The sequence below is a fragment of the Sander vitreus genome, chromosome 6 (assembly GCF_031162955.1).
Source record: "Sander vitreus isolate 19-12246 chromosome 6, sanVit1, whole genome shotgun sequence".
NCBI lineage: Eukaryota > Metazoa > Chordata > Actinopteri > Perciformes > Percidae > Sander > Sander vitreus.
Window position 1 is genome coordinate 1124045 of NC_135860.1, and position 10000 is coordinate 1134044.

The 10000-nt window shown below is 42.1% G+C and overlaps 1 protein-coding gene across 2 annotated transcripts in view; it reads right to left on the reverse strand.

Annotated features, from left to right (window-relative positions):
• atp2c1 (ATPase secretory pathway Ca2+ transporting 1) overlaps positions 1-10000 on the reverse strand; it is a 67237-nt gene that overhangs the window by 52024 nt on the left and 5213 nt on the right. Inside the window, exon 1 of one of the 2 annotated variants that reach the window (XM_078252005.1) lies at positions 2517-2764. The exons of the other annotated variant lie outside the window; for it this stretch is intronic. The gene's annotated coding sequence lies outside the window, so the exon portion shown is untranslated. Of the gene's footprint in view, positions 1-2516; positions 2765-10000 lie in introns of those variants that run through there. 2 annotated transcript variants of the gene reach the window in all.

Here is a 10000-nt window from a genome sequence, read left to right on the forward strand (position 1 = left end):
TACGCATTTTAACCAATATTTTCCGGCTAATTTCCATGACTATGTATTCCTGAAAAAGTCAGTCGACATTATACAATAAGAATAGAAATCTGTGTTAAAGTTTCCTCTCAGAGGATTAATAATAAAATGAATGACAACGTATGTGGTTCATAGTGGGATTCGTAATCTCGTACCCCGAATAGAACGTTGAGGTCAAGATGACGTGAAATACATTTATTAATCACGTATTATTGTGCTTGTGTTTAAAAAAAAAAAAGAAATTCCATGACTTATCCAAAACTTTCTGGGTCTTTTTATGTTTCCAAAACCTTTCCAGGCCTGGAATTAGCATTTTATCAAATTCCATAACTTTTCCAGGTTTTAAATGTATGAACCCTGACAACACAAAGAAAACAAAAGAAATCATAATTGACTTTAGGAAACGTAAAAACAGAAGCCACAACAGTCTTGTGACATATGGAGAGGAGGTGGAACAGGTCCCAGGCTTCAGATACCTAGGTGTGCATCTAGCGGAGGATCTGACCTGGGTAGTGAACACTGAGGAGATAGGGAAAAAGGCTCAGCAGACTCTTTTTCCTGCGAACCCTAAGATGCACCGGGCTCCCGCAGGAACTCCTCACAAATGTGTACAGGTGCACAATAGAGAGTGTGCTGGCATACAGCTGTACAGTGTGCTTCTCCAGCTGCACCAAGACCCGCAGCGGGTAATTAAAACAGCCCAGAGAGTCATTGGTGTCCCTCTCCCAAGCCTTGAGGACATATACTCCAGTAGGCTGCAGAGAAGAGCAGCAAGCATCAGAGCGGACCCTACACACCCTGGCCATATGCTGGTTGACACCCTACCCTCAGGCAGGCTTAGGGTCATGAGGGCGTGGACAAACCGCATGAGAAATAGCTTTTTTCCCAGGGCCATAAATGAGCTGCTGAAAGGATAAGCTAAGCTGGACTTGAACCATACTTTTCATCTTTCAATCTTTATGCTGCTAAGTGAGTGATTGACGTCATCTTAATTTTGTTGTGTAGCGATATGCAATGACAAACAATCTAAAAACACACACACAGACAGACACAAGTTATTTAAACTTTTTGTCACACTTTTTTTATGTCGTGATATACAGTAGGTCTTAAATTTCATTCATAAAGGTCTTAAAAAAGTCTTAAGTCTGACATGTTGCACCTGCAGAAACCCTGTCACTTGTAGTGAATAAAGACAGGAAACCTCATGCACTCTACCTTTTCACGGGCATTTGGTATTCATAGTTCAACCGATATCGTGATGTATCATTACATCATTCCTCGCCATATGGACTAGGGTTAGGGCTGGGCGATATGGAGAAAATCAAATATCACGATCTTTTTGACCAAACACCTCGATGTCGATATTGCAACGGTATTGTAAGGTTGACAATTGGTGCTTTCACAAAATATCTTCCACATTTAGATTTTAGATAAATAACCATCATAATGTGGATATAATGACTAAGTGGTCAAAGGCAAATAACAGAACAGCTAGAACAGTCTGCTAAGTTCAGAAAACGACATCACTTTACTGTAACGCAATATTTGTTAAAGGCAAAATATGTGTCAGACCGTTCTGAATGAAATATTGCGGTGCAGCAGAGACGTCCCGGTCTACAAATCCTTTACCTACCTACCCTACCCAATCTTTGTTTGGTACAGATCCTCCCTCTCCCTCCAAATATATATATATAATTCCCTCCAATATCGTGAATCATATCGCAAGTATCAGTCAAAAATAATCACAATTATATATTTTACTCAGCCCTATCTAGCAATATATTGATTATCGCAGAATTGCTGTATGGTGATATTATCGGTATCGGGAGGCGTGTATCGGGAGGCGTGTATCGGGAGGCGTGTATCGGGAGGCGTGTATCGGGAGCCGTGTATCGGGAGGCGTGTATCGTGAGATGTGTATCGGGAGGCGTGTATCGGGAGGCGTGTATCGGGAGGCGTGTATCGGGAGGCGTGTATCGGGAGGCGTGTATCGGGAGCCGTGCAACGCGACGTAACGTGATTTCCAACCCTAGACATTATTTAACCCTTGTGTTGTCCTCGGTTAAAATTTGACCCGTTTTTCAAAGTTTCTTCATATCAGAAATACAGGACATCGAAATAAGTGCCGAAAAATGTAAAAGAAAACTGAAAAAAGAAAAAGTGACAAAAAAGTGACAAAAATGTTGGGAAAAAAGCGCCAAAAACAACAATAAAAACATCTAATACACCGGAAGAAAACGTCAAAATAGCGACAAAAACTTTTGGAAAATAGGCGACAAAACATCAAGACACAAAGTGACAAAAACATCAGAAATAGTTATAAACATTTTGAAAAAAAACTCCAAAATATATATAGGAAAAAAAAATTAAATAGTGATAAATGTTGGGAAGCGTCAAAAACGTCTATTATAAACTTCTAAAAACAAAACGTCAAAGATGTTACAAAATAAGCGAAAATACGACAACACAAGGGTGTAATCAGCAGCAGGTATATTCACCTTTGATCAGGTTTGGGCTGACAGTTGGTGCTGTACAGACACTAGTTTGGTGTGGCTTCCTCTTCCTCCGTCTAACACAGAGACAATCATCCAGCCATCCACTCAGTTAGCGTTAGCTAAAACACATCCGGGATCTACTCGCCTCTCGGTGCCTTACACCTCTTCATCCTTTGGTAAAAAAGTAGCAGCGATTCATCCGTCCTCTGCTTTACAAAGTGTCCCCGGTTAAACGGAGAAGAGTGGAGAGGCTGTGTGGAGGAGAGGTGAGAGGATTGTTTCTGATTAGGATTAGAAAAAAAAAAGAGGATCTTCCTCCTCCCCACCTCCACCTGATGGATCAAGGTTTGCCCTCTTCAGGACGGGAGGACAGCTGCAGTCACAGGCTGTAGGTTTATTGTAGGGCTGGGCAATATATCAGTATTATAAATCATAACAGGAGTTGTGTCAAGACACTTTACAGATAGAGTAGGTCTAGACCACACTCTGTAATTTACAAAGACCCAACAATTTCCAATGAGAAAGCATTTGGTGCGACAGTGGCGAGAAAAAAACTCACTTTTTACACTCAAAAAGCTTAAAAGACGTGGCCGGGTTAGCTCAGTTGGTAGAGCAGGCGCAAGTTAAAAACAATCCCCAAAAGAAAATGCAACTACAGTTATTAGGTCTGAGATTTGGCTTAGGTGCTGAAAGCCAACACCTCTCCTGCAGGCTAAAAACACTCCTCTACTAATCTCTTCTGACTGCTTGGATAATGAAAAAAATAAAATAATAACTTACAGTGGTACTTTCTTTGTAGTTTGGCTTATTTAAAGCTAGCTAGTTTGCACTAGAGGGTGACACAGGAATCAGTTGTTGCTCCCATCCCAACCCGAGCCCACGAAAACACTCACGTGTGTGTGTGCGCGCGTGTGTGTGTGTGTGTGTGTGTGCGCGTGTGCGTGTGTGCACAGCTGCAGCGATGGCCCGAGGGAGCGTGAGCAGCTCCTCTGCTCTGCTGATGTTGTTGTGTGAATGCAGCGCTGCAGAGCAGTTTGTCTCTCACTGCTGGGGGGGGGTTAGGTAGTGACCATTTTTCGAGACTCCCGCGGGTCACGGTATTCCCAATCAACAAACGTATTGCGAGTTGTAAGCGGTTCTCTTTTCTAAAACGAAATGCCTCGCAATCTTTGGGCGCACTCACCGCATTGCAGCGTCATTTTTTTTTATTTAATCGCCGCCTCCGTCCCGCTCCCGCCCGTTGATTTCTACGCTCTATGCGTCCCGAACACGTTACTGACAGTGAAATTGACTCCTGTAGCGCGGGAATCACGTGACCCGCGGGAGTCCCAAAAAATTGTCACCCTCTAGTTTGCACCTTGAAGCTTGAAAGCATTTAATTGGAAGTCGCTTTGGATAAACATGTAACGTAACGTAAAGCCCAGTTCAGACCAAAGATTCCCAACAAGACGAGTGTAAACTTGCTGCTACTTGCGACGCGTCGGGCTGCAGCGTTTCTAAAACCTGCCGGTTCACACCAATGAGACGAGACGGTGTATCACCTCCATAGCAACGCCTCTTTGTACTTCCATCCTAACTGCCAGGCTTTTTGTAGCTGGATATGTCATTTGTTGTGTCTAAATGTTGGTGATCGTGAGATGCTTGCTACAGTTACATTTCTAGTGATGAATCAACGGCGCTCCCTCTCCTCAGTCACTAGCTCGCGGGCGCACGTTGAGCCTCCGTTAACAGTTTGTAACAGAAATAAAATGGATTCTGGATACTTTCATTTCTTTAGTTTCTGGCTGACTCCACCAGCTGACTTCTCTATTGGCTGTTGAAACAGGAGACGTCTCTTCCGTTCTAAAACCAGCCTCTGGAGACTCAACCAGCTGATTTCTCTATTGGCTGTAGAAACAGGAGACATCTCTTCCGTTCTAAAACCAGCCTCTGGAGACTCCACCAGCTGAGTCGCAGCGACACCATCAGCTGGCCCCTGGAACCCTAACCCTGGATCTGACAGTGTTGTCTTTTCCTGGTTTTAAAAGGCTGCATTACAGTAAATTAATGTCATTTTCATAACTTACCAAATTTACTAGCTGTTCGATTATTTGCCTTTCCCCACTTAGTCTTTGTATCCACATAATTTGCACTTATTTACCTAAAACTCTTATTGTGTAAATAATATTTTGTGAAAGCACCAACTGTCAACCCTACATTATCGCCGCAATATCAACATCGCTGTATTTGATCAAAAATATTGATTTGATATTTGATTTTCTCCCCTTCGCCCCGAGCTCTAACTCACGCCTGTTAGATATCACGATACTTGACACAATACATTTATTTTGTACCAAAGATGGGTTCCCATCATCATAACAACTGCTATAATTATTATGAATCATATATCTGTGTCTGGCTGATTTTTCTTTCTGTTTAAAAGGAAGTTTTTCTTCGCCACTGTCGCACCAAACGTTTGCACCAGATTGTTGCGTCTGTGTAAATGATATGATGTAAATGAGTGTGGTCTAGACTCTACTCTATCTGTACAGTATCCTGAGATAACTCCTGTTGTGACTTGTCACTATAAATAAAATTTAAATGAACTTCTACAACACAATACTGCCGTAATCGTCTGAGCAGACGAGCGGGCCAAACCAGACACACCACAATGAAAACTGACAAAAACATGATTTTTACCTCAACGTAGTGGATGACGCACAACGTCTTTCTTATCCGGAAGCTGTGAAGAAAATCCTCAACAGCAAAACAAGTAACCGTTGAGCCCCAGGTACAGATCAACATGAATAAATACACATACACAATTACCTGTCCGTGCTAAAGAGCAGGAAAAACTTGTTGTTTTGTTAAACTCAAACGTAGCCTGTTTTTACTTTTTAATTGATCTAGTAGATTTACCTACGGGATCTAAGAAAGCTTTCCTCTAACTACTGAGATCAACTGTTGAGATCTACAACTATATAGAGAGGTCCAGGGTTTCCCGCAGAAAATGTGTTAGTTAAGGTGGTAGGGTGGGGAGAGACTGACAACCTCAGCCTGTCAGTCAGTCAATAGGGCATAGTGAACACAGTGGTGCCTGCCTGTAACAGAGAAAGTCTAACGTTAACCCATACCGTGACAGCTTTCACCTCGCTGTTATATACGCTGTCTGTGAGGAGTTTTAAAAAGTGTAAACACACTTGCAACCGCTTTACCGGCATTGCCGTGACTCACTGTGACTTTAACAAAGTCAACGTTGTTTTGCTCCGTCGGCACCACAGCTGTGTGTGTGTGTGTGTGTGTGTGTGTGTGTGTGTGTGTGTGTGTGTGTGTGTGTGGGCAGTCGGAGCTCCACTCTGTCAAGATGACGTCAGATATGCTCGTGCTTATGCACTCTCGGGTACCGAGAAACGGACAAAAACGACAGAAAACGACAGAAAACGCTCAAAAAACGCGACAAATGTCAGAAAAAGGCAACAAAAAAAAGTCTAAAAAAAAAATTAATGAATTATGAATTAATCGACAATGAAAATAATAGTTAGTTGCAGCTCTAGAGATAATTCAGTCTGGACCGAAACAGAGCAGATGGACATTGCCATCCCTCAAGCCATGCCTCTAGCAAACAAAACTAAAAATAAATCTCATAAATATATACTTAAAAAGTGATATTTCGCCTGATGACTTGACCTGAAGGCCGAGAGAATAAATACAGCAGCTGATAGTTATCTTTCCTACAACCTCATTTCACTCCTGACTTTGCAAACAACAAACAAAGAAATAAACAGACGGAAACAAATGAAGTGTATGGATGGACAGGTGTCAGATGCTTCAGACCATCCTCATTAAAACCTGCTGCCTGTTCAGGGTTTTCCTGCCATTATAAAGGTTTAGGTGCAGCACCTAAAGCAGAATGAATGTAACTAAAGAGACTGTTCTCAGATCTAATGACTTCTTTAGCTTTTTATGCTTTATCATCTGCTCTAGCTTTTCCAACGTTTTAGACACAAATATGTAAATAATAATGGTTGAAAACAATGTGAAAAAGAGACACAAAACCACAAAGAGACACAAACTGACCACAAAGACACAACACGACTACAAAGAGATGCCAAATGACTACAAAGACACACAACACGACTACAAAGAGACACAAACTGACTACAAAGAGACACAACACGACTACAAAGAGACACAACACGACTACAAAGAGATGCCAAATGACTACAAAGATACACAACACGACTGCAAAGAGACACAACACGACTGCAAATAGACACAACACGACTGCAAATAGACACAACACGACAGCAAATAGACACAACACGACTACAAAGAGACACAACACGACTACAAAGAGACACAAACTGACTACAAAGAGACACAAACTGACTACAAAGAGACACAAACTGACTACAGAGAGATGCCAAATGACTACAAAGAGACAACACGACTGCAAATAGACACAACACGACTGCAAATAGACACAACACGACTGCAAATAGACACAACACGACTGCAAATAGACACAACACGACTACAAAGAGACAACACGACTACAAAGAGACACAAACTGACTACAAAGAGACACAAACTGACTACAAAGAGATGCCAAATGACTACAAAGAGACAACACGACTGCAAATAGACACAACACGACTGCAAATAGACACAACACGACTACAAAGAGACACACACGACTACAAAGAGACACAAACTGACTACAAAGAGACACAAACTGACTACAAAGAGACACAACACAACTACAAAGAGACAACACGACTACAAAGAGACACAAACTGACTACAAAGAGACACAAACTGACTACAAAGAGATGCCAAATGACTACAAAGAGACACAACACGACTGCAAAGAGACACAACACGACTACAAAGAGACACAACACGACTACAAAGAGACACAACACGACTACAAAGAGACACAACACGACTACAAAGAGACACAAACTGACTACAAAGAGATGCCAAATGACTACAAAGAGATGCCAAATGACTACAAAGAGACAACACGACTGCAAATAGACACAACACGACGGCAAATAGACACAACACGACAGCAAATAGACACAACACGACTACAAAGAGACAACACGACTACAAAGAGACACAAACTGACTACAAAGAGACACAAACTGACTACAAAGAGATGCCAAATGACTACAAAGAGACAACACGACTACAAAGAGACACAAACTGACTACAAAGAGACACAAACTGACTACAAAGAGATGCCAACTGACTACAGAGAGACACAACACAACTACAAAGAGACACAACACGACTACAAAGAGACACAACACGACTACAAAGAGACACAAACTGACTACAAAGAGACACAACACGACTACAAAGAGACACAACACGACTACAAAGAGACACAACACGACTACAAAGAGACACAACACGACTACAAAGAGACACAAACTGACTGCAAAGAGATGCCAAATGACTACAAAGAGACACAACACGACTGCAAAGAGACACAACACGACTGCAAAGAGACACAACACGACTACAAAGAGACACAAATTGACTACAAAGAGACACAAACGCGTTTTTTTCCCCCGATGTTTTTCGCACTTTTTTGGTGCTTCTTTCCACTGTCTTGCTGCATTTCACGTTCATTCAGCCGAGGTGCTGCCAGAAACGGCTCGGGTGCTGCACCTAAGACTTGAAAAAAAAATTTGGGTTTCCAGATAGTCGCACATACCCCCCCCCCCACGTCTTGTTAATAATAATAAATTGAATTTTTTTTTATATAGCGCTTTTCAAAGACTCAAAGTCACTTAGTTGTTAGTAAGAGGCGGTTAAGAAGAAGGGTCCAGAAGGCTTACAGGGAAGCACCGAGAGGATGTTATGTTATTCATCAGTGTGACCTCGACGCAGACACCGGCACGGTTTAATGGAGGGAAGCAGCAGAGTGTGAACGAGGCTGAGAAACGGAGAGCAGGTCGCTTTCTACAAATAGGTTATCATGAAGAGAGAGGGAGGGAGAGTGTTTAACTGCCCCTCCTTCACACACACACAGAGACAAACATCTGTCCTCCACTGTTTGGCAGGTAGATAACAAGAGCAAACACTCGGCCCTCGCTCTCGCCCTCGGCCCTCAGTCTCGGGATTAAATGAGACTTCTTGTTATATGATTAATAACCTGAACGCCGCCTCACATCCTTATCATGGTCTTATTATTACAGATAAGCTGCTCACAGGTGTCTTTGTGTCCCCTCATAGGTGTCCTTGTGTCTGTAATCTCAGTGGTTTTTCGCCATTATAAGGTTTAGGTGCAGCACCCGAGTTTTTGGGCAACACCTAAACCAAATAGATGTCACTAAAAGACTTTTCTCAGATCTAACGACTGTAGTCGGATTTCTTCAGTTTTGTCTTTCAGCTTTTTGAGTGTTAGTTATTATCTGCTTCAGCTTTTCCTATGTTTTAGACACAGATATGGAGATAATAACGGTCTAAAGTGATGTGGACAAAGAGACACAAACCGACTACCAAGAGATGCCAAATGACCCCAGACATCTGTCCTCTTCCTCTTCCTCCTCCTCCTTTACCTCAGGTACATAACATGAGCAAACACACCGTCAATGTAAATAAGACTTTTTATGATATAATTCATATCCTGAAGGCCGCCTCACATCCTATTCCTGGTCTTATTATTACGGATGAGCTGCTCACAGCTGTCTCTGTGTCCCCACTCATCGGGAATAACTAACGTGTTGGCTCGGAAACACCGGTAAAACACAGAAACTATATTACTATGTATCCTATAATTGTCTAATTATAACAGATAAAATCCTAACAATCATTATAATAATCATTTCACTGTCATTAGTAACCACGCAGATTATTAAACTAAACTATCAGTGTTTTCTTCAGGGATTTTTTAATTCATTTGTTCACTTATTATATCCGATCAACATTGAAATCATAATTATTTAACACGATTACTCGTTGACTTTTAGAAAGGTGTTGCAATTATTTAAATTACAAAAACAGTGGAACAGTTTAACAAATCAACAGTGAAAACACACTGAACTGTTGGTCTATCTATACATTGCACGAACGCCTGTCTGTCTGTCTGACTGTCTGTGTGTCTGTCTGACTGTCTGTGTGTGTGTCTGACTGTCTGTGTGTGTGTGTCTGACTGTCTGTGTGTCTGTCTGACTGACTGTCTGTCTGACTGTCTGTGTGTCTGTCTGTGTGTCTGTCTGACTGACTGTCTGACTGTCTGACTGCGTGTCTGTCTGTGTGTCTGTCTGTCTGTCTGTGTGTGTCTGTCTGACTGACTGTGTGTCTGTGTGTCTGTGTGTCTTTGTGTGTCTGTGTGTCTGACTGACTGACTGTGTGTCTGTGTGTCTTTGTGTGTCTGTGTGTCTGACTGACTGTGTGTCTGTCTGTCAGTGTGTCTGACTGACTGTGTGTCTGTCTGTCAGTGTGTCTGACTGACTGTGTGTCTGTCTGTCTGTGTGTGTCTGTGTGTCTGTC